Source organism: Arvicola amphibius, chromosome 2 (assembly GCF_903992535.2).
Source record: "Arvicola amphibius chromosome 2, mArvAmp1.2, whole genome shotgun sequence".
NCBI classification, from domain to species: Eukaryota; Metazoa; Chordata; class Mammalia; order Rodentia; family Cricetidae; genus Arvicola; species Arvicola amphibius.
Window position 1 is genome coordinate 93,775,779 of NC_052048.2, and position 27,484 is coordinate 93,803,262.

At 48.3% G+C, this 27,484-nt stretch overlaps 1 protein-coding gene across 1 annotated transcript in view; it reads left to right on the forward strand.

The window, feature by feature from the left end:
- Cyria (CYFIP related Rac1 interactor A) overlaps positions 1-27,484 on the forward strand; it is a 107,776-nt gene that overhangs the window by 31,847 nt on the left and 48,445 nt on the right. Inside the window, exon 2 of the mRNA XM_038318831.2 lies at positions 9,230-9,371. The gene's annotated coding sequence lies outside the window, so the exon portion shown is untranslated. The remainder of the gene's footprint in view (positions 1-9,229; positions 9,372-27,484) is intronic.

Here is a 27,484-nt window from a genome sequence, read left to right on the forward strand (position 1 = left end):
GCCCATCCAGAAGTGGCTGGTCTCCCCCTGTCTTTGATGTCATGCCAATGTGTAACCTTTGGGAGTAGCCTGTGACTGGAATGTGGATAGTGGCGAAGGAGATAGGTGCCCTGCGCATTGGGATTTTATCCCGAAGGTGGTGGGAGATCCTTGGAAAGGGCCTAAGTCAGGAAGACACATCATCAGATCCGTGCTTTACCAGTTCCGTTTATGGGGTCACAGCCCAGGAGGAGGGACGAAACTGGTCCTGAGCTTGGAGGGAAGGGCCTGTGGAACTTGTGGGCACTAAATGCCAAGAGTTCAAAAGGGTAGAGACCAGTGTGAGCTGCAGTGTCAGTGGGAATCAGAGAAGACTTCCTGGAGGAAGTGACCACAGCCTGCTGCCTTTCAAAGGTGACATAAAAGGCAGAAGGAACACCTAGCCTGAGAGAACGCAAAGCCTTGCTGATCTTTTGGGCTAAGCTGACTGTTCATGAGCCACACTCTGTACGGGCCCCTTTATGGAGGGATGCGAATGGTTGACTGAGGAACATGGATTCTGTTAGAAGATGGTGAGTCTAGAGACACGGTAAGAATGGAAGGTGTGTTTGGCTCTTGTCACGAGACTTTATACCTGTCTCTTCTCTTATCTCTCTGCTTCCTCTTTCTTTCTCTCTATGACAAGGCGTGAGCTGCCAAGGGTCCTGATAAGAAGGGATCTTGTTCCCTGTTCTTCAGGGACAGAATACTCCCTTGACTTCTTGGAGTGAGTGAAAGCCTGGATGCTGATCACGTGACTGGGGATTTTCCTCACAGCTGGAAGCCCAGGGCCCAGAGCAGCTGTGCTTTTGTCTAGAGCAAGAGCCAGTTTTCTCTGGGAGGCCAGGGCTGACTGTGTCAGTACCACAGAAAAACTGGCTCCCAGGGCATTCTAGGTAGGTGAAGCCTCTCTCTGTCTGCCCTTACCAGGAGTGATGCGATGGCCCTGTGTCCCTGGTGCCTCCTTTGGGGCAAGCCCATACTGCCTCACCTGAATGGACCCTAACCTGGACCTGTGCTACAGAAGAGATCGACACAAAGCACCGGGCACAGCTTCCAGATGTCATCCTTTGTAGTGGCACTGAGGCCAGGGCCTTGGCAGTTCTAGCATGGCTTATAGGATTCAAGTGGTGTTTGCCATGTGGGACCCATGTGGTTTGGGGTTCCTGAGCGCTGGAACCTCTGCAAGAGATGCCGGAACTTGGAGTCGCTGGTCTAGCTAGACCTTCGATAGCAAATGCCTCTTACCACACAGCTTTCAGCTGTGCTCAGTATAACACAATCATGTGCTCTTTCTAACTTCTGTGCTTGACAGTGGCACTGCCTTGAAATGCCCCAAACCTTTGTTTATACCAAACCTTTGTTTATGGCCCAAGGTAGCTTTGCCTCAATAATCTAGGCCAATCCTGAAGTTTGCTGAAGTTCAACTGGACACTTGTTAAATGCCCTAATAACCCTGGAATGGAGCTAGTGGATCTATTGTGGAAAAAAGGCCAACAAGGCTCAAAAGATATATATTTGCATGGAGCTAGGGTTGATGTCTACAACTGTTTGACCTGCAGCTTTTGCCTCAACTGTGCCCTGCCTGTACTGCATATAGTAGTTTCCCACTCTGTTACCCTAAAATTTTCCCCAGGAATCATTGAATGCTCCTTTTCCTCAGTGAAACTGCGTCTCATGAATGAAGACATCCACACTCCTCTTTCGTATAGACCTGTTGAGATCAGTCACAGTAAAGAGGGGTAGGGTGCCGAATCTTCAGGTAAGAACTGTGTGTCTATCCCACAATGGGTGTAAAGAACGAACGTAGATAGCTGTGACTTTTGGAAAAGAAAACTCACTGGATTTTCAAAGTTACCCAAAGAGGCTGGCTGGTATGCCATTGCTCTGTGAACTGCATTCAGCTGGGATTTTATTTTAATATCAGAAAATAATGTCTAAGTACTGTCCGGCCAAGGCCAAGTTCAGGGATAGACCCAAGTCTCCGGTAGTATAATCATATCATCATCCTGGTTTGTATGTCTAGGAAGTAGTCAAGTATAGATGATTCTAGACTGTTCCTCTCGGTCTAACGGCTTACCTTTCCTGTGGAGACAGGATAAGATATCATCTGTTGACATCTCTGACTTACTGAAGTGGTACCTCTTACTGCTTCCGAAAGTTAACACTCCTGGAGTTGCTTCCCTAGGGAGAAAAGGGGCAGGCAAAAAATGTCTGATGTCTGGCATTTAATTGTCATATTACTCAGAGCTGCCAGAGAAGAAAACCAACTGCTTTGTTATGTGCTTCCCATCCCCCTAAAACACCTGGAATAAAGAACACTCTAGAAACTGTCTCCAGGAAAAGGATTCACCCTGGCCTTTTGTTCAGGGAATGAGTTGTAGCCTCACTGAAAGGTCAAGTGGAGATTTCTGAAGGTTCCAGCCTCTACAATAGGGACATTCACTTTAATGGCAGCATAGAGATGACAAAGATCATAGGCCACTTCAGAGCCTAAAGTCAAACATGTAGTTCTTGTTCTGCTACCATAGGCCACTAGCATCTCCTTTACCTGAGACTTGGATCACCAACCATGAGCAACACTTGGCTTGGCCTTCTCTTTCTGGAGTCCAGGGACAGGGGCTCCAAATGCACACTTCTCTACTCCAATATTAACACAAAATATCAATCTCAGTCTTTCTCAGCTGCTCCTATCTGTATGGTGAGGTGGTATAGATAACAGATGTGCCACTATTGCCAGGAAGGCCTATCTGACTCTTGGGAAAGGACCCAGAGAAATTGTCATGAGGTTACCACCATAGAGCAGTGGTGACAGGTGATGAGTTTTGGTAAACAGGACAGACATCTCCTCTGAATTAGGGAGCATGCACATAGTATGTCCCCTTTGCAAATAAGGAAGGGTCACACTGTGTGGTATCTTGGTATCTCAGGTGGAACCAGAGACCTGTACAGAGATAGGGGCTGCTCAGAGCTACCAGGCTTTCCTTGGGTCTCAGCCAATCCCTGTCTGTAATATCCCCTGAATGCCTACTAGAAACTCGAGTCCCTTCAGAGCGTGGGCGGATGGCTGTTACTCCTTGGTTTTACCTGTATTGATATGTGGGTTGAATTCATGACTGACTTCCTGGTATCAGAAGAAAAGCAGATAGATGTCTTTCTCCTCTTGGCCTAAGATCCTTAAGAAGGAGGGTTCTTGGAGAAGATGTGGAAACAGAATTTCTCCTTAAGTGAAGGCTCCTTCCTCCCCTGCCCCAGGGTGGGCAGGGAAACTACAGTTGCTCACCCTCCAGGCAGGGTTGGACGCTGCTTGCAGAGGGGAAAGGCTAGGATTTGTGGAGTTATATACTGATCTCAAACGAAGCTCGGACCCACATCTCTATGTAGGCTCCGCTCTCTCTAGTGGTCTTAGGCAGCATAACCACGTCTACTATTCCAGCAACTCATCCAGCGGCCATGTCTGTCTGAGGTTGTAGAGCCACTACCAGGCCCCTACTTCTAGAGGAGCAGTTTATCAAGGAACGCAAAACAAGCAATGGTTCAATTTGTGGGTGGCTGGGATACAAGGAACCTACCAGCCCTCCTTGGGTAGCTTGCCAAATCTAGTCCCATCTTACTTCTCCAATCACATGGTTACCTTGAGCTCATGCCACATACATGGCCTTATCAGCTCAAGGAACAAAGGGAGGAGCAATTGTTACAGAGGAAGGTTTGTGTGTATTGAGGAGTGGAGTTGTCCAGCAGAATTCATGTAACTGGACACGAGAATGACCAGCCCATTGCAAGTATGAATTGCATGTGGGGGTCCATGTGTCCTGATGTGTCTGGGTCAGTTCTGGCTTCTGTCATTTGTCCCAGCTGTGTTACTAAAAAGACTACCTTTTGTTCTCAGAAGCATCAAAGTTTCGATGACAGAGCATAAGCACACTTAATTCCACGTGACCTGTCTACACAGAAGTGGTTAATAGCACAATAGCACAAAGCATAGTTGTGCAGGGTGGGCCACGGACTTCAGTGAAGTCCTGGGCAGGGTCCCATTACAGCTAAGAAGTGGGTTATAGTTTATCACATGGGCAGTTCCCTGAACCATGTGTTACTAATGTGGCTTCAAAGTAAGCCGGTACGCTGAAATGTCACACGAACAGTGGCTCCCAACCTTTCTCACAGCCTGCTACCTTTGACCTTTATGAAATTATTTAGTTACCTCAACTGCGAAGTAGGGCTATGCATACAGACCTTCAAGAGTTTAAATAGTGATCTCCTTAAAAGCATCTGGCTTGCATCCTGATGTAGGATAGACCGCCAACTAACGGCAGCTGCTGTTGTTGTAATTATGACTGTTAGTTGTCCCGGGGTTGGCAGTGTTTGGGCTTTATTCTCAGCATCTGTGAAATGGTAAGAGATGACTTCTGTCCTGCCTTGTCCCTTCTTTCTTGTGAGATTGAAACCAGGCAGCCAGGAATCCTTGGGAGAATATTTGCCATTAGCCTGGGGACTGCGAGCAGAGTTGCCCACCTGCCAGCCCCAGCTGCTCCATTCTCTGGGCCTTGGGAACTGATTTCCCAAGACAGCGTCGTTGCCCCTTCCACCCACCCAGATGATCGCTCCCAGGCCTCCAGGGTCCAGCCACTTCCTTCTCCTGTGAGTGGGGCCATGTAAACATCGAGACCAGGATGCCATTTACTGGTGGTGGCTGACCCCAGCGGGCTGCTGGCCAAAAGGGATCAGGAACTAAATCCTCCAGTCAGCTGTGAGCACTTCATGCCATTCCCTGCCCGGAGAGCATTACTGCCTCCTCCTCCGCTGAATGAAGAGTCCTCTGTTCCTAGGGGATTTGTTTTTATTCAGCTCTTTCCAGTGTCTTGCCCTTTAATATAGCTGCTTTGAGGGAGAGTTTTAGGAAGTGCTTAACAGCAAGAATTCCAGTCAGAGTGGCCGAGTTCATAAACTGACTGTCTCTCTCAAACGCTGAGTCTCTTAGACCAGAGGCTAAGCCCTGATGATCTCAGTTTTCCTGACTGTGAAAGGGGCAGCAGCAGTGCCAAGGCGACAGGATTTCTGTGGGACTTCAGGGGGTGACAAGATGTACAACTGACGCTTGATTCACAGTTAGTCCCAGCTCTGACACTGTTTTGTCCCAACTCCTGCAGCTGTGGGGAAAATGTCACATGAAGTGCACTGCACTAAAGGCCTTGCTCTGCTTCAGAGAGTGGGGAATTTTGAAGGAGCCCACTCCTGTATTGGCCTTTGGCTTCCCTGTCTGTCTGGTGTGGAATCACAAATGTGTTTTCTCAGGTCTTTGATCTTACCCTCTTTCTCCCCTTTGCTTCTGTTGGTCCCTACTCTGCCCCTCTGCCACCATAGACTCTCAGAGTGGAAGACCCACAGCTGTCAGCAGCCCCTTCTCTGGCTAGGAGTGGGGGGGATGTTGTGAGAAGGTCACTGCACTGGATGTCACCAGTTAGATGCTGCCTGTCGCGCCTTAATTCTGTCCCATGACCCTGGCTGAAATTTTCCTCATTTCTGAATTTTGGCTTCCCCAGTTTGTTCAACAGTCTTTGTAGCTCTTTGCAAGCTGAGCAATGGTTATGGTACTGAAAACCACATTCCTAGTCACCATGTGCTATGGAAGGCTAGCCCTCCTGCTGATCACAACACCATAGGCTGTGGTGGCATCCGCAGAAGGACGGGCCTCAGAAGGAGATCAGGACAGTGGGATGCTAGGTTGTGTCACCGTGGAAGACAGAGACGGGCTGATGTTGCTTTCCTCGTTTCATCTCTGCTCTCCCTTGGATATTTGGTTCTCACAGTCAGCTATGAGCTACTACCTGGAAGAACATGGATTCCCCACAAAGATATGCTTACTCAGGCTTATCCCATGTTTGTTTGGATATTAAGAAAATGATTTACAGACTCTGGGACAGATCCCCAGAAGGCCATTCAATGTCAGACCTTGAGAAAATCCTCACTGGGTGCTTTGTGATCCTGTCTAGGAAACAAGAGAAGGTGGGACCACCATGAGAGCCAAACCAATCCCCCTTGTGACCCAAATACTAGTCCAGGGAGCGAAGCCAGGTTGATGCCAACAAAAACTGCCTAGACGCCAGCTTACCACTTCCTTCTCTGGGTTTGAACTATACTTTCTATTAGCTTCTCTGATGCGCAGTTTTGGGGAACCACTGGAGTGGTGGAATTGTGGACTAGTTAAGGATGCTACATTCTCTGCTCCTTCCTCGAGCTTCCATGCATCCTGTGGGAGCATGAAGAGTAGCGCTAAATACTACTGGGTCTCCTCTCTCCCCCTCTCTCTGGTCAAACAGTGATAATGTTAATAATCTCCCTACAAATGTCTCATCATTAACCCTTCACATTCAGTTCTTCTGTTTTTCTTCTCTGACAGTTTCATACATGTGTATGGTGAACCCTGGTAACTTTCTACCCCACCCCCTTGTTACTTTCCTCCTCCTTGGTCTTCCATGGAAATCCTCTTCCCAATAAGCCCCTCCCACACTTTCATGTATTTCTGTGTATGTGAGAGAGACAGAGACATTCTGGGACAGGGAGAGCTGCTGATTGGAATTAGGGTTGCCTATAAAGAGCATGGGTGAGTGTTTATTGACTAAGTCCTGGACCACTTAGCCAATGACTAGACTCCACAAGAAAATGATGCTCGCTCAGCAATAACCATTAACTGCCAACTGTGGCTGAGGGAGCAGAGGGTCCCACTGACCCTCTCCCTTGTAGTAAGACTGTTTCTGTGAGGTTGTTGAGCTCACCAGGAGATGCCATGCTTAATGATGTGTATTTGAAGATGGGGAACTTCTGGAAGCATCTCTGGGTGAACAAAATAGACGGAAAGCATCAGGGCAGGATCTTAGCCATGCCATGAAGACCTCTGTGTTATCGGTTGAAGGTAGCTGGGCCTGTTTCGGTAAATGAGATTCATGTATGCCTCCCAAACCACGAACAATCTGAAAGTGGCTGAGAGAGAAAGCAGATGGTGGGGGCCTGGGAAAGCTCTCCCGATGTCTAGTCACCATCACCTCAAGAGTTCCTCTTGTATTTCTAGAACCTTCTTGGCTCACCTGCTCTCTCAAGCTTTGCCAAGAGGTGTGGGGGAAGGGCCTTCCTGCACCGGCCCTTTGGAAATTCACTTTCTTTAGTGTTTTACACTCAGCCTTGTATTGGACAGGCTAGGCTCTAGGACTGGAAATAGAATTTTTGGGTACCCACCCACAGGACCCTCTTCCTCATCTGCACCACACCCTATTTTCCAAAAACATAGCTCCACAGTCTGCTCAGAGAACACTCTCTGGTGGAGGACGTTCCAAAGCGGCTGTTTTCTCTAGTGTTTCCTCCCCCACTTCACTTCCTGTTTTTTTTTCTTCCTCTTTCTCCGCCCCCGCCCCATCTCTCCTGGCATGTCCAGGCTGTCTGAGAACAGGAACAAAGCCCGGAGCATTGATAATCATGATTTCCTGTGGTGCCCTCTGCCTGCAGCTGCACAGAGCCCAGGCGAGTCCAACCTCCCAGAGGCAAGTCGAGAGCTGGGCAGTAAGCTTTGGCTTCCAAAGACCTCCTCCACCCAGCCCTAGGACCTAGGAAGAATATCCCTCCCTGTCTCTCGAACACTGACAGCTTCCAAAGCACTTTGTCCTGCATTTGAGGAGGACAATGGATGCATAGACAACTTCTGATTTTTGACCCCAATAAATGTAACCCAACTGATACGCACAGAAAGTTCTGAGAGTCAGATGTGGCCCTGTTTCTTTTTCTGTTTTATATTTTCACTTTTGACCAGTTTTATCTGGCTACTTTCTCTTTGCCCCTCCCTCTCTTGGTGAACTCCCTTTTCTCTTTCCAATTAGTCTACCACCTCTTTCTTGAGTGCATACACACCTGTGTGTGTGTGCGCGTATGTGTGTGCACGTGCATGTGTGCAAGGAAGCTCTATGCAGGTTGGGCTCGTCGGTGCACTTTCTTCACGCCTCAGCAAACAGTCTAGCTGTATGAAGTTCAGGGGCTAGTTGTGGGGAAAATTGAAATTAGCAGTGCCTGACAAGACAAAGCTTAGGCCAAGTTGGGAAAATATGGGCACAGAGGTCACATGATGAGCCTGGGAGCTATGATTCGGTTAAGCAATGTTAGATACGTGTGTTTCTTCTCTCAGTTCGTTTTCTGTGTTGAAGTGTGGTTGTTCAAATACACAGGAGAGCCAGAAAATCCCTGTAAGAGTTAGTACTCACCAGAAGAGTCTATATCTTTTCCTATTTTTCTGCAACAGGGAGAAAGAGAAGGAGGGGACAGAGGGGTTGAGGGGGTTGGAGAGAAAGACTTGTTGCCACTAAAAAGCAAAGCCCACCTATGCTGTATCCGTGGCTCACAGTCTTCCATAACAATGTTTTTATGATGAGGGAAACATGGACACCATCCGAGTCACATGTCTGAGATGGACTGTTTTACCAATTTAGTTCCCTCCTGGCAAACCCATAAAAACTACAAAAACAGAAGCCCAGGAAAAGTTTTACCTCTCTGTGAAATGTTTTTCAAAGGGAGGGAGCTGGGACATGCCTCAGTGTGTGAAGTGCTTGCTGGGCAATTTTGTGAGCACCTACATTCCGATCTCCAGTACCCATATACATGCTGCACATGTGTGGTGACCCGCTGAATCCCAGTGCTCAGGAGGCAAAGATGGACAGATCCCTGGGGCAAGCTGACTAGACAGACTAGTGGATAAGTGAGCTCTGAGCTCAGTGACAAACCCTGCCTTACTGTTTAAAGGGGAGACTGATAGAAGATTCCCCTTGTCAACTTCTGGCCTCCACGCACGTATACACACACAGCTGTGTGCACAGGGCCCATATGTCTATGAACACACGTACATGTGTATATGCACACATACAGAAGAAGCCTTCCGTTCAGGGTCAGCAGCCACTCTTCGGTCAGCCTGACCACGAGGCTGCATTCTAAAGTTCCCCTTGCCAGAGAGTCCAAAGCCAATCTGGACCACCTCCCAAACGGATGGTCTCAAGGATGCTGTTTTCTTCTTTAAGCCTTAGTTTCCCCAACTACGGGATGAATGAATTGGACAAGTTTATCTCCTGGAAGTCTTTCTCTATTGGTGGTCTGCACATGGCTTAGAAACTGCACTGTGGTAGGAGAAGGGCTAGATATTGCCTGTCATAGTAACATGACTTTTGTTTCCTTTCCTCAGGGTACCACTCCTGTAAGGACAGGGACTCTCGAGGACCACAGGCCTGATTTGGGGAGCTCCTTCCTGTGGCCTCATTGCTGCGCCCACTGGTTTGTCCCTTCAGCCTGGATTGGTGACACACAACCACTGGAGATATTTCCAGGTAACGACCTGCCGAGTTTGAGGACAGCGGAAGTTGGTAACTAGCATTTTGGTAGGAAGGGTGTAATGTGCACATGGGGAGACCGCACGGAAGCACAGGGTTGACTCGTCTCCCTTGTCTGTCGTCTTTCATTAGAAGCTGGGCCTCCCAATGCTGTGTCTAAGGAAAGACTCAATGAAAGAGGTCACAAATGAGAACTGTCGCGTATTCCAGGAAAACTATGCTTAGGGGGTGGGCCAAGGCCCCTGGGCATGTTCAGCTGTGTTCTCAGTGGTGTCTGGGTCGCTCTGGGTGTCTGGAATATTTAGGCCTGAAGCAGTAGATTAGCATGACACATAGGGGAGGACTAGGTTAGAGCTGGTGTTTTAGTCGCTTTACCTGGTCACAGCTGAAGTCCCTCCTGCCTTTTCTAGCTAAGCATATTTAGGCCAGCAGAAGTCCTCTGGTAGGCAGCCTCCCGAGGTGAGGTTTAGGTGTCCTGGAAGAGGCCTGGTTTGCATCCTGTTTGCAGTATCTTCGGGGAGAAATGCAGTTTACGGTCATCCAAGGGCTCATGTGTACCTCTCTCCTCGCCCCTTCCCACATCTGCACATCTGTTTCTCTCACACCCCCTCCCTTCCTGGGTCCCATTGACTTTGGACAGTGTTTCTCTTCCTATGGGTAGTGTGTGGCCATATCTATTTGAATTTCTTCCTTGAATTTGCATATGACGCGGGCCTGACAAGCCTCCCCATTTGACTAAAGGTCTACAGGGCTTCAGATTCCTGGGCTCGCACTTATGAGTACATCTCCCTTAGGCTGACCTGGAACACAGCAGGACAAGGTTAGGGAGGACGGAGGCAGCATTCCTTACACTGAAACAATGACCCATGTCACTCTCAACGATCAGTGGAGTTACCCGTCCTACCTCCTACACTCAGTCTCTTTTTCATAGAGCTTCTCGTCATTCCCTTAAGAGCTAACACCGGAAGTGCTTCATGAGCATATGGCAGCGGATAGAGCCCAGTTAGCGGACCGCTAAGGTGTTTACCCACCTCGGTTCCTACAATCTTCAGCCCCATGCTTTCTCATTCGTTCTTTCTGTGGCTAGCCTAGCCTAGGGCGCACTTCCTTTCTTCTTCCTGTCTTTTTCCTCTAGCATGCTCCCTGAGCTGTGGGACCATCCAGAGGAGGGAGAAAAGCACCGTGAATTAGAACGACCCCAGGGTGTATTTATTTGGCTCTGTCTACTGACTCTGCTAAGGTCATGGCTAAATTGCTGAGCCTGTGTCTCTCCCTGCCGCATGGGGACGGTGATTATTTTCAAAGCTGCCCATGAGGCCTGAAAGACTTAATCCATCGACATAGTTTCTTACTCCCAGTGAGCCATAGCAAAGGTGAGCTCCTTTCCCCACCCAACGTTTGTAGAGCTACTTAATCACAGCTCTAGCCCCATAATGGATTCCATGAACTGTGTGACTATAATCTGTGGGCAGAAGCTGTCCCCGACACCAGCAAGTCCCCAGCAGTTAAAGAAAGAGAGGCTGTCATCAGGCTTTATAACCCAACACTTTGGCTTCAACCAGGGCACCCTCCCCAGTCTAGCTATTTGGGAGGTTTGCTCTCTCCGTGGCCATAAGCAGCTTCAGGGCCTGCCACTCTCCCAACCCCTTGACCATACCCCTGGGTCCCTGAACTATCAATGATAAATTCTCTTCCTTCCAGAAGCTTCTTCCCTTCAGATCAGCACATGCCCAGGATCTAGAAGTAGGTTCGTGTGATTTGCGACAGGCGTTCAGATCTGAGACTCAGAGAAAAAGTTCAGTTCCAACTACAGTCTCCTCCAGACATTCTCCCTTGACTTAGCTGGTAGAGGCATTTCAGTACCCCCTCCCACCTCCCCCTGCCCTGGCTGTCCATTCCTTCAGCAAATATTTGTTGTGCATGTGTTATGTGGCATGCAGCAGGTGTTTCTTAGTGCTACGGCTAGCAGTGCAGAAGGAAACAAAGTCTCCATTTTCAGGGAGTTGCCATCTGGGTAAGGCCAGGGGTCAGGAACAATTAGCCCATGTGCAAGTATTAGAGGGCCTGTTCAGCACAATGGGGAAAATACAGCAAAAAAAAAAAAAAAAAAAAAAATCACTAAATAAATCTGAGTAAGAGGGCCAGACTGTCCGGGAACCGGTATTGCTACAACAAGGGCTGCACTGGAGACTCCTGATGGTTATCTCAGGAGGAAAATGAGGGATGAGGAGGTAAGAAGGAATTGCTGAGACAAAAGCTCCAGGGGACTGGGCCAGGCCTTCAGGGAGCTAAAAGTAGCCAGTGGGGTCTGAGCAGAGGAATGCAGGGACAGCGGGAGGAGGTCAAAGCAGGAAAGTGTGGGCAGGTAATAGGATCCTTGAAGGCCACTCTCAGGAGGCCGCTGGTGTTTCTGTCCTGGCTAACTTTCCCTGGTTCTTTTAAGATCCCTCTCTCCTCCCCAGTACTTCCCAAAAACCTCATTTCCAAAACATCTGCACATAGACACAAAGATAAGTGCTCTTACCCAATAGAATGTCAATCATTCATTCAAAGAACCTTTTCTGGGCTCTGGCTCCTAAGACTGGAGTCCCCCTGGTGCTTGTTCAAGGCTCTGTGGAAAACCTCAGTGAGCGGTTGTTAGGTCAAAATGAAAAGTTGCCCTATATGATCAGAGTAGAACCAATTTGCTAGAGTAGGGATTTTTTTTTTTCTCCCAGAACCACCCAAAGGTCAATTCCACGCAAGCATCTGGAGTTCATTTGCATAATAGGCTTTTGCCAGGACTTGCCTTCAGGCTAAGCTGAGGAGGGGGGGGGGGGATCAATTTCATTCCTTAAATGTTTGGATCTTCTTCTCATCAGCACCTACCTGCAGTCCTTGGCAGAAGTGCTGATTATAGTCCACACCCACGCTGAGGTTGTTTATGGGTTTATCAGACCCTGTAGCCTGCAACACGTAGTTACCAGCAGTAAGGCCCAAAGGGTGTCAGGGAACCGAAGGAGATGTCACTGACTCAGACCCAGTGCAGCCAAAGGCCAGAGTAAAGGAACTCTCTGGGGGTGTTTTTCCTCTCAGACCCAGCCAGGAAGTCTACAGGTAAAATCGAGGGTAGGCCAAGAAACTTCAGGGCAGGGTGTGAGGAATCTCTGTGAAGCCACAGGAGCAGAGGCCTTGGCTGCTGGTGTGGACTCAACCTTCCTGGTGGCTGTGACTGGAATCTGAGAGATGCTAAGCAAGCTGACGTGTCAGCATAGAGTCTCAGATGTAGGGCTAGGTTGTTGGAGTTTACGGAGGACTGTGAAGCACTCTTGACAGATGTTAACTAAAGATGGCTTCCCAGGGCTGGGGAGGTGTGTCTCAGCTGCGAAAGTGCTGGTCATGCAAATACAAGGACTTGAGTTTGACTCTCAGAACCCATGTGAAGCAGATTCAGGTGTGGTGGCCCACATTTAATAACCCCAGCACTATGGGGTCAGGCACAGATAGCCCATAGACCCAGGTGTGGTGGCCCCCACTTAATCTGAACACTGGGGGGTCAGAGACACATAGTCTGTAGGGCTTGCTGACCAGGAAGCTTCATCTACTTGGTGAGTTCCAGGCTAGGGGTAAATCCTGCCTCAGGAAAGTAAACACAGAAAAATAGGGGGTCATTTATTGAGGAGTGAAACCCTCTGTCCTACACAGACCACCCCCCAGGCACACACATACACTCATACACACACAGAGGCACATGCGTACACATCCATAGATATGTCTACCCAAATATACGTGAACATGAATACATACACAGACATGCACACACAAACACAAATATATGTGTACCCAAATATACATGACCATCTGCATATTCATTCTCTCTCTGACACACACACATACACACATACACTCACACACACTTAGAGACACACATGCACATATCCATAAATATGTGCACCCAAATATACACGACCATCCACACTCTCATTCTCACTCTTTCTCTCTCTCTTTCTCTCTCGCACACATGCACACAGACACAGACAAACACACTCATACACACTTAGAAGCACACATACACACACCAATTTGTATACCCAGATATACATGAATGCAAATATACACACACTCACACACACAGGCATATACTCACGAACACAAATATATGTGCATCCAAACACCCAAATATGCACACACGTTTTCTGTCTGTCTGTCTGTCTGTCTGTCTCTCTCTCTCTCTCTCTCTCTCTCTCTCTCTCTCTCTCTCTCTCTCTCTCTCTCTCACACACACACACACACACAAACACACACACACACACACACACACACACACACACACACACAGAGTCACACACTGGATGCCCTGATAGGATTGGGGTTTCAGAAAAGAAAGGCCTGCTTTCCTCTGTGTCCCTCTCCCTACCACCACCACACAGTTCCTTTGACTGCCGATTGCTCCTCCTTCTGTTACTGGGAGACACAGTCTTCTCAGGTCTAAAGGAGATTCTCTTGTCAGCCCCACACAGGCATCACGGTGGTTGATGGTCACAAAGGTCCCTCCACCCCCTGTGCATAGGTAATGCTGCAATAAGTTTTTGCACACTGTCTTGGTGCCCCACTTGCAGTGGGAGATGAGTGGACCTGAACCTCTCTTTTTGGTAGGCAGGCTGCCTGGCTAAGCAGAGACTAGAACTCCAGTCCTTTACATTTCCTTCAGTTAGAAAGCAAATGGATCGTTTCCACCTCTTAGCCCTTTACCCACTCACACTAAGATAGAGGTTTCCTTTCTGTCATATGGGCGTTCATGAAAAATGTGCTGTGTTTTTAACTTTGGCAATGTCCTGAGCTCGGCCTGTGGTGCCAATAACTGGACCCATTCTAGGAGTTTGCAGGTGATTGACAGAGACAACACAGCCAATAGTGAGAAGAGCAACTCATGGACAGGAACCTGGGCGTGGACCAAGTAATGCGGGCAGGATGAGAAGTCTGCCGTCTTCCTCCCTAGATATCAGGGAAGGGCTTAGAGGGTCTGTATGAGCCGGGCATTGAAGAAGGACCTGGAAGAGACGTTCCCTCGGTACAGAAGCACCTATAAACCGGGACTGACTCTCAGAGCTCTATGCTAGGAGTCGGGAGAACAGCAAGAGAGCTTGTCATATACGGATCATGCCTCGACTTGCTCTTTAAAAATCCATTAGGAGCTGCCTCCTCATCCTCCCACCTGTTCCCAACAGTGACTAACAAGCAGCAAACTGAATAATTTCCCTTGATCTCCTCTCTGACCCTAGGGAGGCAAGGGTGAGCATAATGAGATAAGAGGCACCAAGGAAAGAAGTAGAAAATGGATGAGGAAAAGGAGGAGGGGAAGAGAGGAACGAGGAGGAGGAAGAGGAAGAAGAGGGAGTGGCAGCAGCTGCGTTGGCCAGCTCTGTCTTTCAGCTTGCACTGTACTTCCCTGGTGGTAAAATGCAGCTTCCCAGAGGGAGGAATCTGCTGTTGCTTTGTGAGTGCACAAAACAATCCTTCTCCCTTTCTCTAGGAGAGAGACAGGCAGGCAGAGACAGAAAGAGAGAAACACAGAGAGAGACAGAGACAGGAAGAGATGTAGAAAAACAGAGAAGCAGAAACAGACTAAACCAGACAGACCGAGGCAGAGACTGAGAGAGACATACATATGTCTGTATATGTGTGTAGACATGAGAGATGTGTGCATGTCCATTCTATATACATGTGTATATATGAGTGTATATGGGTGTTTATACACATCATATTAAATATATTCTAGAACCTAGCACGGAGCCTGGTTTAATCAACCTTCCACTGCCTTTGCTGGCTGGAAGATGAATAGGTGGGTGAGAATTAACCTTGCCACGCACATCCTTGTTTAACTGTGCCAAGGTCAGTACACTTTGTGCTATTTTTACACATAGAGAGAGCATTAGAGTGGTACCTGAAAAAGCTGAAGTTCAGAATGTTGACATGGCTTACCCAAGGTCTACAGCCCTTAGGACATCAGCATCCGAACCCTGGAATCATCTCCTCTTGTGCTGTGTCCTCCTTTTTATAACAGTAAGAGTTTCTCATCAAATGAGGTCTTTTTGTGTCCTTGGGCTTGCCCCACCTCATGCTCTCAAATGCAGAACTGCATAGAGTAATGGCAGATGGAGACTCATGTCTGGAAACTCTCTGAAGGCAACACCTTGCTCTGCAGGTGCCCGTTGAGGTACTTCCTGGCCCAGGGAATTCCCTACTTTACAAGAGACTGGATCTAGTTCCAGAAGCCGTGCAGCGTCCTATTGTAGAGTCACACTAAATCCAGCCAGGTCTCAGTCCTCAGGACCATGAACAGCTCAATGGTGAGGCTCTGAAGGCTGCTTGTGTTGCTGTCCTCATAGAGTTTCTTGGAAGACTTGTTTCCCTCCCTGTAACTGGGACGTGTCTGGCTCTTGCTTCTTGGCATCCAAGTTATCCTGGTGGGCTAAGGTTGGAGACAGGATACTTGGGGCGTTGTGAATTTTCTTCTCTCAAGGAAAGACTTCAGACCAAACTTTCTCTCACCCACTGCTCCAGAGGGAGGGAGGACTTCCTTTGACAAAACAATTTTGGCAAAGAGAAAGAGAAGATGCCAGTAGGAAGGAGTGACCAGGAGAAAGGAGGGGCCAGTGCTCTCATTGGGAGTTCCTATGGAGACCTAGGGAGACACCCCCCTCCACCTCCACCACCCCACCTGCAAGCACCAAGATTCCACACAGGCTCCTCTTGATCTGCCCTGTCTTGGTCCTTTAATCCCCTAAATCCACCCCAGATAGCTACCTCAAGTAATCCTTTCTTGATGACCCAGCTGCAAAGGGCTTCTTTTTTTTCCTCTAATGGTGCCGTCTCCTTGTGGCGCTTCTCAGTATTACAGGGCACAGGTAGAAAAGAAATTGGAGGCCCCTGTCTTTTCGGGCTCCCAGCCATATTGAGGCTCCAGGTTTGTTCGTCTCTGGGGTGGGAAATGGGAGAGGCAGATAGGGGCTTTTGGCTAAGCCCCAAGGCCGAGTCATTCTCTCTATTGGGTCACCTAAGATACCAATACTCTGGCCCTAGGATGGAGATGTTACCTGACTTGGAATATAGGAAAACATTCAGGGGTTGGGAATGGGGGCAAGCTGGCAGAGAGGCCACCTAGAATGGCTACAGCAGTGTCTCAACTAAGGACTCTTGCTTGGCCACCATGGCCTCTCACAGGAGCGCCCTGTGAGCACCCCAGCTCTTTCTTCCAGGTATGGAGCCTGAGTATGATGCTCGTCTAGGAAGCAAGGATGTGGCTGTCTAGCACCTGTCTGTGGCTGCAGTCACATGAGATACAGACAGGGAAACGGGATCGTGTTAGCCCGGTCATTTGCGCCTACTATCCAGGATTTCCATATTCCAAATAGTGCATTTCCTAGAGGCTAGGTAGAATTGGTTCAAATGTCAACCATTAAATAATTCATATGTAACATGGTCTTCTGAGGAGCACTCTTGAGTATGTTCTCCAATCTCTTGAATCCTGAGCTTCTAAAGGGGTCAAATGAGAAAACAGTACTAACCACACATGTGCGTGCACGCAGGCTCTGGTCCTTGAATGAGTTAATACCTGCAGATATTCCCAGTGCTGTCTGGATTACGGTAAGGACTCCACTAGCAATTGTTTGGGTTTTGACCTGGAGTCGCTGGGATTTCCTTCCAGAAGTAGGCTTCTGGGCCGCAGAGCCATTCAGCTTTTGAATGCCTGTTCATTTGGCAGCTCCTAGGTCTAGGAACCTGAAGTCCTAGGTAGTAAACTCACAGAGACGAAGTCAGCAACAGTGATGAGCAGGCCCCGGCAGGTGTCAGTAGCCCGTGACATTCAACCAAGGGAGGATGTTAGGCCACCACAGGCAGGAGCATTCTTCAATGTCGTGATATTTCATTTGTATTTTAATAAATAAAACTTGCCTGAAGATCAGAAAGTAAAACAGATGCCCTGGTCAATGTCACAGACCAGGCAGTAGTGACACACACCTTTAGTCCCAGTAGCCACATTAGTTTGACATAGAAACTGGGCAGTAGTGGGTCACACCTTACATCCCAGCCTAGAGAGGAATATAGGACGGGAGGAGCCAGTTCTCAGTCACAGTCTCATTCTGAGGATTCCTGGAGGCAGGATCACCATTTCGGACTGGGGTGGGGTAAGAGCCAGTGGCTGGCTGTTTTGCTTTCCTGACCCAATTGGTGGAGTCCCAATATCTGTCTCTGGGTTTTTATTAGTCACGCTACACTTGAACAAGGAAGTTCTCAGAGAGGAGAGTTGGAGGTTGAGGGTCCGGACAGAATCAGAAGGCTGAGGGAAGGGTGAGTGGAGGGGGGTGGGCTAAGGATGACTCAGGCGTAGGATGCCGTGCCATTGTGAATGGGAAATATCAGCTAGGAGGAGAAACTATTCAGTGGAGAATGTTTGTTTCTCTTTGGTTGGTAGGGCAGTTGCCCTGACTGTGAATCCCCCTTCACTGGAGGAGGAGAATGTAGCATGTAAAAAGTGTGGGGAGATAGGTCCCCAGCAGGAGGGACTACCCCAGAACTGGCCCTGCACAGGCCCCTCTTCTGTGTACAGCCTGAGCCTGGCTGGCCTGGTCCCCTTGCAGGGCTCAACAAAGACTTGCCTGTCCCTTCCTGACATCAGATCTTACCCTCAGGATTTCTCTGTCCTACCAGGGCAGATCTCACACAGTGATTATAGAAGGAACGGGAAGTGATGAATCAAGCAAAGACTGTCTCAGACATCACCATGCCAACATGCCGGTCCTGCAAGGGGAGGAAGATGGTGCCTGCTGGGGGCAGTGGACCAGCTCATGCCCGGGCCAAGTTCCAGGGGCTGGGCCACTGGTCTCAGTTCAGATTTTTTCTAGCTGCATGGTCAGTGAGTAGAAGATACTTGGGTTGGATGAAATAATTGCTTCCCACAATGGGCTGAGTCTTCTCTGCTTTCTTAATTTGTTTTTAAATATTGCACTGAACAAATGTACTAGTTTCTTTTGGCTCCCTACCCCCCCCCCCTCTGGGGGCACATGATCAAAGCTGGTAGCCCTGACTAGCCTCAAACTTGATTTCTTTAGAGGCGTGTGCCTCCTAAGCGATGTGGTAACTGGCATGTGTCCCCCAGGACAGGCTGAATTTTCTCATATAGCAAAGATTTCTGTAGGGAGTTTTGCCTTGAAAATCTCATAAAAGTATATACTGTGTAGAGGACTGTAAGAGATCTCGTAGTGCCACTTCTATCTGATGTGTGCATGTGTGCATGTGTGTGTGTAGACACGAAGAGTCAGCAGTGTTGGTAATGGAAAGGGTGCCGACTATAGCCATACAAGGCACAGCCCGGAGTGCCCACTCACAGATCTTATCCCCATGAACATTTTAATCCATGCAAAGCAAGACTGATCAATGAGCCTACTTATACAACCAGATGCAAACTCAGCCAGCATGGGAGCAGCTCCTCTGCAGTCCAGGGAGACAAGGATAGCAAGGCAAATTGATGCTGGATTTCAAGCCCCTCACTGTGAAGCACCTGTAGACAGACAGAGGCAGGGCTTGCTGTTCCACCATGTGGTGAGTCTGGCAGTGGCTGCTGAAGCTGCTACCAGAGGCTCCACAGCAGCAAGAATCCAGAAAATTCTTAGGAAAAGAGTTTTGTATGCATGATTGGAAACACATTACAGTGAATTTCTTTTCTAGGATTCTTTATGGACAAGAAAAACTGGTTGTGAGCTTGAAGAACTGAGTTTGGAACTCAGAACCCACACGGCCATTCTGGGTGTGGTGCTGTGAGCATGGAATCCAGTGGCAAGCGAGGTCCTTAGGGTTCATCAGTCAGCCATTCTAACCCAGATGGTGAACTAAACTCCTGGGGATGACACATAACAGTGTCCTCTAGCCTACACACACACTCTCTCACATACATGCACTTGTGCATACATGAACACCCACACTCATGTCACATACACATACACACACATACACAAAAATTTTTAAAAATCGACTTTTCAGAGGGTCTTGAGGACTCAGAGTCAGAAGAGAGATCTGTATCCAGCCAGCTTTCAGGTAAAGATGGCTAGAAAGAGAAATGAGACATGCCATGTGGTTCCTGGCCGTGGCTCTGTGGTGGTAAGTGGCAGATATCCCGAGCCTCAGGCTGCAAGTAAGTACCTGTCTGAAAATAACAAGGTGGGGGGGGGCTTTTACTGGAAAGCATCGACACCTCTCTTGGGTCCACAGGAAACAGCAAGGTGCCCCAGGCATGACAGACCACCCCCAAGAGGAGAGCATCTGTATATGACAGAGCAGTACACTGGAGATGGCAGTGGTCGGGATGATAGGTCCCTGACCTCCTTCCAGGACAGTAGCTGAAGGAGCAGTGGCTCTGATGCTACCTCCGCCAGGACTGCTCGGCTGTGCGTATTTCTTGTCGCTGCCCGCCCCCCCCCTTCTTCCTCTGTTTAGACCTAGGGCTCCCATCTGTACCCCGAAGAGGAATTGCAGTCATTGCCCTGGTGGAGCTTGGGTCTGCGGAAGCCAGAGCTTTGCTCCAGAACTCTGGTTACCAGGACGTTCCACCGAGCTGCACTCTCAGATAGGAAGGGCCGAGGGCCAGCTCCACGTTTGGGGCTACGCTTTGCTATTTTCCAGCAGAATTAAAGAATAGGCCGGACAGCGGCCCATCTGTCTGTGCAGCCTGGAGGCCCTGCAGAGAATGGAAGGCAGTATATTCCATTCGGACTGACAAGTGCCCAGTGTGGCCCACAGACACCACCCTGAGAAGCCTCGCGGCTGGGGGTGTTTGTGAAGGTGGAGTGTGGCCAGCAAATCCTCAATAGCTGGGCGGGGCCTGAACAGAAATCCGGACGTAAACTTTAAGGGTTTGTTTGTGGGTTTCCGTCACGGTCTCGGTTCAGTCATCTAAACAGGGAAGTTCCATGTGGACTGTGCTGTTTTTCTTGTGTGTATGGTAAGCTTCCTGCTGAGGCGGCTTGTGGGGAAGCCCCCAGACTTCTGACCATCCTTCAGTGCAGACTTGGGGTAGACCACAAATGCAAAAGTCTCCTCTTCTCCTCATGGTGTTTCCCAGCAGGTATTTTAAGTAGCAATATTGTGTCTGTGTGTTGCATGCGTGTGTGATTACATGTGTGTGTGCTCGGGGCAGGGGTTCACATACCCTATGTTGAGGCCACAGATGGACACCCTGTGTCCTTCTCCATCACTGTCCGTCCACCTTACTCTCTTGAGATGCTAAACTCAGAACCGTTTTGTAGGTAGCCAGGGCATCTAGCAAGCCTGCAGTTGGCTCCACTCTGCCACCTGTGGTACAGGCTTCTGTGACCACACTGGCCTCTCTGTGGTGCTAGGGATTCGAACTCTGGTCCTCATGATTGCACAGCAAGGGTTCTCACAACTAAGCCAATCTCCCCAGTGCTAGATCCCCATATTTCTCATGTGAGTTGTGGAAACAGGCTTTGCTGGCCTTGCACAAGATTGCACTGCCCCTTGGAAGTGTCAGGTTGGCCTTAAGACAGATATTTTCCTACTTGGAAACAGGATTTCAAAAATGTATCAAGGAGGCTGAAGAGAGTAGTCACTACTCAGAATGGCTAAATCTATTCATTTCCCCCCTCTCAAAAGTCCTGACTCCATTTCTCGCAAACTAGTCTTCAAGACTTCTGATTCTGAAATTACCTAGGAGCAAAAATCGAGTGTCCACACCAAGTATTGGGTATTGTAGCTATGAGTTCAAACACTTCACTTTAGGAAGAAATGCTATTTAGGAGAATATTGCAGGTGTTGAAGGGGATCCTGCTTTGTTCTCTTGGCAAAGGGCTTTTGTGAGAAAAAAAAAAAAACGGAACTGTCATTTCTCATGTGAGGCAATGCCTCCCTCTAGTGGACACCGTCTATAATTGCAAGCTCCTCCATCTAAGGTCCTCTTGGTAGCAGAACAATCTAGTATAGCCAAGCCCACTTGCCTTGGAGGTGATGAGAAAATTAAGTGAGAAGCTTTGTGCGATGAACCTCACGAAATATTGAGCACAGTGCTGGCAATCTGTGACTGGCCATCTGATCAGGGACACCTGGCTTTGGTGCAGGCCTGGGTGGAAGTAGGAAAACCAAAGAAGGCCCTTTGGGCCTCTGGGATTTCAATGGCAAGACACCCGCTGTCATCTCTGATATGAATTTGGGAAGGGACTGGAGAGTATGTGTCCTTACCTGGAACAGAGCTGTGAGCACTGCCCACTCACCCGAGGGGAGAAGCAGTCAGGACCATTGCTGAAGTGCACAACTGGAGTATGGCACCTGTTGACACAGTGGCGTGGTGCTGTCATCTACGGAAGGTTTAGTTGATCTAGTCTGTGTGCAGGGCTGGCGTTGCAGGGACCTCGTCTTTCGCCTTTCCTTCTGCTCTCTTGAGATGGTAGTCAGAGCTGAGTGAGCCCTACCCACCTCAAGCAACTCACCAGACACATGAGGATTATTTTTGTTTAAAGGTGAACATTAAAATCCAGGTCTCAGTGTTGAATTTGTATAAAGGAGGAGGCTAGCCCTGCCATGGAGACAACCTACAAGGTTGAGGAGGGTATTGAAGTTACTGAGTGGAGGTGAGGGGTGGGTGGAGTTAAATATGAGCTGAAAGGTGTGTAGATCAATTTCAATTATACTTATAATTTCTACACATTTGGGGAGAGATTGTGACTTCTTCCCAACTAGATGCTGCCTCCCCCCCCCCCCCCGGGGCAATGTAAGAAGCTTCAAAGTCTCTGAGTCACCATTAAGAATGCTGTGGATGTCGTGGCTTTCATACTTAGCAAGCCCACTCAAGTTGGTGCCTTGATGTTACAGTTTATTTACTCTTCATGTAAAACGGGGAGGCACGATTAGAGGTCCTGGGCTGGGACTGTGGTATGTCCTCAATTTCCAGAATCCCAAAGGGAGTGTGAGTTAGCCCTTCTATCAGCATTTCTCAACCTGGGGGTCGAACAACCCTTTCACAGGGGTCACCTATCAGATACCCTGCAAAACATATATTTACATTACAGTTCCTAACAGTAGCCAAATTGCAGTTACTGAGTAGCAACAAAATAACTTTATGGTTGGGGGGGGTCACCATAATGCAAGGAAACTGCCTTAAAGGGTTGCAGCCTTAGATGAAGCTGCCGGGTAGTGGAGCCTGCTTTATAGAATACATGCAAATGACTTTTGTGTTGTGTGAGTTCTCCTCCTTTTCCTTCTCCTTCTCCTTCTCCTCCTCCTTCTTCCTTCTCCTCCTCCTCCTCTCCCTCCTCTTCCTCCTCCTCCTCCTTTGTCTCCTTCTTCTCTTCCTTCTTTTTATTCTTTCTCCTCCTCCTCACTGGGTAAAGAATGTTGGCACAGAGAAGTGTTTCTGTGGCCACTTGGCCACAAGGTTATAGATGATAAAGTTTGAGACTCCGGGCAAGAAAATGACCTCCCCCAACATCAATTGGCCAACAAATAACTGAAGTGAGATTTTTGGCACAGTTGAACTTTCTGACTTGGCAGCTGCTTAACTGCTGATGTCTTCCCAGTACCCAAGAGCTGAGCCACATTTCTGCCCTGCTTACTGGGTGAGATTTTCTATGCAACCAATCCCTGGTCATCTCTCCCTGCCTCTTCTTAGCCACCCAAGAATGGACCCTCTGTTTTATGGTGATGTATTTATTACCCTCATGAATACCAGGCTCACAAATGACTTCTCTCTCCAAATGAACCTCATGTTACTCTTCTGAAATCCACATCCTAGTCTGGCATCCTGGAACTTTGGTCAATACCCTTACATAGTTTTTTGTTTGTTTGTTTGTTTGTTTGTTTGTTTTTTTAATAAAGAACTGTGCTCACTGTCATACAGTTCAGCATACAATTGATTGTTTTGGGCATGGCTTCTGCAGCCTGACCCTCACCAGAAGCAACAAGCCAGGTATGAAAGCTGGTTTCTGTTTCTCTAAACACTGAGTCGTAGTTCTGGGGTGTCAGATGAGTGGGCTAACACAGTGGCTTAAAATGTGAGTTTTCTGGAATGCCCTGTGCCTAAAGCCTGGCTCTGCTGGTTGCTGGCTATAACTATACGAGCTACTCAACACATGCCAGCCTTCATGCTTCTAAGTCAGACGAGAGCAGCGCCTAGCCTTGTGGATGCGATTTGACAATATCTGTGAAGTATTCAGCACGGTGCCTATCATAGAATAAATGCAGAGTGTGGGGCTGGGATCACTAACGAGATCCCTATGTAAGAATAAGTATTCAGTTTCATGTTTTCTTGGCTATAACTCAAGACGCATGAGCCATGCGCTCGCTCTGACTGCTAAAACTTCCCAGTTCCATCCTGGCCTCGTCAGTGGAAATGCAGCACCCAGATGGAGGAAAGATGAGGCCTGCAGCTTGGAGCACACCTGAGGGCCTGCACACTGTTCTGGAGCACACCTGAGGGCCTGCACACTGTTCTGGAGCACACCTGAGGGCCTGCACACTGTTCTGGTGCACACCTGAGGGCCTGTACACTGTTCTGGATACGACAGTGGCAGAATCTTGCTTTGATGTACGAAAGAGCGTGTGTGTGTGTGTGTGTGTGTGTGTGTGTGTGTGTGTGTGTGTGTGTAGGGGGGCAGTGAATCTCAGGAAGACTTGAGAATTTCTCCTTACCTGTAATATGAAGGAAGAACCTGTTTTGTTTAAAAGGCGGCATTACAGCAGAGTAATGGGTGGTATTTTATTTATTTCATGCTATGTGTGTATATAGCATATAGACAGAGATAGATAGATGATAGATTATAATAGAAGATAGATAGGTAGATAGATAGACAGACAGACAGATAGACAGACAGATAGAGACAGGTAGGTAGGTAGATAGGTTATGTAGATAGATGTGTATACATGCATATAGACAGACAGATAGGTATTTACAGACAGATACACACACATGCTGACAGACAGGTAGGTAGGCAGATAGATATAGATAGATTTCCTACTGTGTCCAAGGCTCTATTTGAGAAATTTAAGGGCATATAAATTAGTAGAGATAGGTATAAAAACTAAAAAAAAGGACCCAGGGGGTGACATATGGCAAAGGACTATTGTAGACATGACAGTTAGGCTGGACTTCACAGAAAAGCAAACTGAACAGAGACCTAGAGAAAAGCATTTCAAACAGATGGACCAGCAAGGGCAAGGGCGAGCTGGGACTGGAGGCGTGAACTTGAACAAACAGAAGGAGTAACATTGACGACATCAAAGTACCTAAAGCAGAATAGAGAAGCTTTAGAAGGCGAGCAAGCTACGTAGATCTCCTGACTGGGACAAAATCACAGTCCCTTCATTGGAGGTCACTGAAGGGACTTAAGCCAAGGGGTGACTGGGTGTAATTTTTAATGCAAGGCTGTACTAGCTGGATGGACAGCTAGCTGAGCGATTGGGACTGGGCAAGAATGGGCTTGGGGACCTGTTGAGGAAGACACTGGAGATGCCCTAGCAAGGGGTGGTCCATTCAGCTTGGTCTAGTACACTGTTGATGGGTACAGAGGATTAAACTCAAGACCTGTCTCAAAGCTGAGCTGTGGGATGTGTTGGCTTGAACATGGGGTGTAAGAAAGGGCTAAGTCAGGTCAGCAGCAGCCTTCATACAGAGTGGCCAGAAGCTCGTTCAGTTGCCATCTTCTGAGCTAGGGAGCACCTTGCAGGAGCTGATTTCCAAAGAAGAAATGAGCCTTTGAATTCTGGACTTGTTGAGGTTGAGATCCCCCTGAGAAGCTGAGTGTCACCGCTCCGTGTGGGCTCTCAGAGATGGGGGCACAGTGAGTTATAAACTGGGGTGGCCGCAGCTCTTGTCCTTTGAGAGCTCAGAGTCCTCGTAGATACCAGCCGTGAAGAGACGAGAAGCGGCCCCCATTAACCAGGACAGAAAGAACTCAGACTCGCCATTTCTAAGGGAGTGGCAATTGTGGCAAGGGCCACTCATGTGTTTGGCAGCAGTTAAAAGTCTGGAATCCTGACAGTCTTCAAGAGCTAGAGTCTCAATGTTCCTGGCCTGCAGTTCCAGGCATTGACAGCAGAGGGACGCATGCACCGGATTTCTAGGTCTCACTGCCTGAAGCCATGTTGAATGAGCCAATGTCTGCTCCTTGGACTCTGAGATCTAAACATCTCCTTGGCAGGAAATCCTCTAGGAGCAGGACGGGGTTGTGCAAACACCCTTACAATGTCCGTTTGTGTGTGAGCACATGGCTTCTCCTATGTCTCCCACAATGCTCTGTTTTGGGGGAGGATAATGGGCCTCTGTGGACCCCTCCACCTTGTCATGCAAAGGGAGTGATCTGTGTTTGTCATAAATGGGCTCTTGTATGATTAATAGCCCTGTGAATGAGCCCAGTGCAGCCGTTCAGCGCCCGCCGTCCCCTGGCGGTGGTCTGCATCCTCTTTCTTCTCTTGGCTGAAGCAGCTGCTGCAGATTTTCTTACTAAAAAAAAAGAAAATGAGTTGCTTTCTTCGCGGCTGCAGTTCCACAGATGTATGGCAGGGGGCGCACATAACTAGTGTTTGCTCTGGGGATGAGCAGGGATCCAAAGGTAATCCTTTACCAACATTCTGTGTGTCAGTACCGTAAGGGAAGTATAATGGTTTGCTTTTTATGGACAAGGAAAACCCAAAACTGTCTAGAGTAGGATGACACCCCCGTGGTCTCCGAAGCTCACAGTGTTTCCAAGAAGTGATTTTCCTTTTTTTAAAGGCAGCTGAGATCACAGGTTCTTTCACGCAACCTGTCCATCCATCTATAAGTTCCGTTTCCCCATTTTAACATAAATGATGGATTCCATTCCTGGGCTCCAGTGTAGTCATTGCACATCTTGGAAATGTATACATATTTAGTAGAAGGCTGGTTTTGACCAGATTTTCAAAATAGCCTCCTGAGCTCCCAAAAGGTTCAAGCACTCCCAAAAATGTTGAGATCTGGGGGAATGCTGAATTTTCTCACCAATTCGTAACAATGACTGTTGGATCTGTTTGTAGTCAATGCTGTTGCCTTTATTATCCGGTGACTATTTAGCCAGTACTTGCGGTCCATCTCAGAAAACATCAGGAAAGAGAAATTGTCTGTCTGGACCTGGGCGTGATGCAAGGGAGGAAGTGTAGACAGAGTGCTATTGGAATGAGAAATACACCTACAAATGAATAAGAAACAGCCCCCTAAAAATGCACGACAGCCAAGATTGCTAATTCTGCTCGGGGATCTTGGAAGGTGCTTTGAGATCTGGTCATCAGGTCAGACCTCAGGCACGAGGGTGTCCTTGGCAAAGGAAGCACAGAGGGAAAAGAAGCAAAAACGGGGCAGAATTCTGTGCCAAGTCCAAATTCCCATGAGATTCTCTGGGTCTGGAATTTGGAAGAAAACTCTGGGCTAATTTTATGGGCTTTCTGGATACCAGAAAAGTCTTGTGGCATTTGTGCTGAAGTAGCCATCTATGGGTTCTGCTGATTTCTGATCCCACTTGCCTCCTGGGGGTCTCACTCAGGAAGTAGGCCCAGGTGCCAGGCTCACATCTGTCAACTCTGCTCCCACTAACTCTTCCTCTCCCAGGGTTGGGTTGCTGTCCCCACAGCATGCTTGGGGCTCAAGCCAGGGCTTTTACCTTAAGGAGTTAGTTTTGTTTGTGGGAAGGAGTGGTTTCAAAATCAATGAGATTACTCCTTTCAAGAACAAAGACATTAATCTTTCTTGACTCTGAAATCTCAAGAGAGATTTCAATACTTTGGACATTCTTCCCCCCCCCCCTTTTTAAATTATTTTTTAAAGAAAACAAACTGTCTTTTTTCATTTTACATACCAATCCCAGTTCCCATTCCCTCCCCTCCTCCCATTCTCTGCACCCCTCCACACCCCCATCCATTCCTCAGAGAGGGTAAGGCACATTGCTTTGGGGGAAGGTCCAAGGCCATCCCTACTATATGTAGGCTGAACAAGGTATCCACGCAAAGAGACTAGGTTCCAAAAAGCCATTACATGCAGTAGAGATAAATCCTGCTGCTACTGCCAGTGGCCCCAGCCATGCAACTGTCAACCACAACCACATTCAGGGGGATTA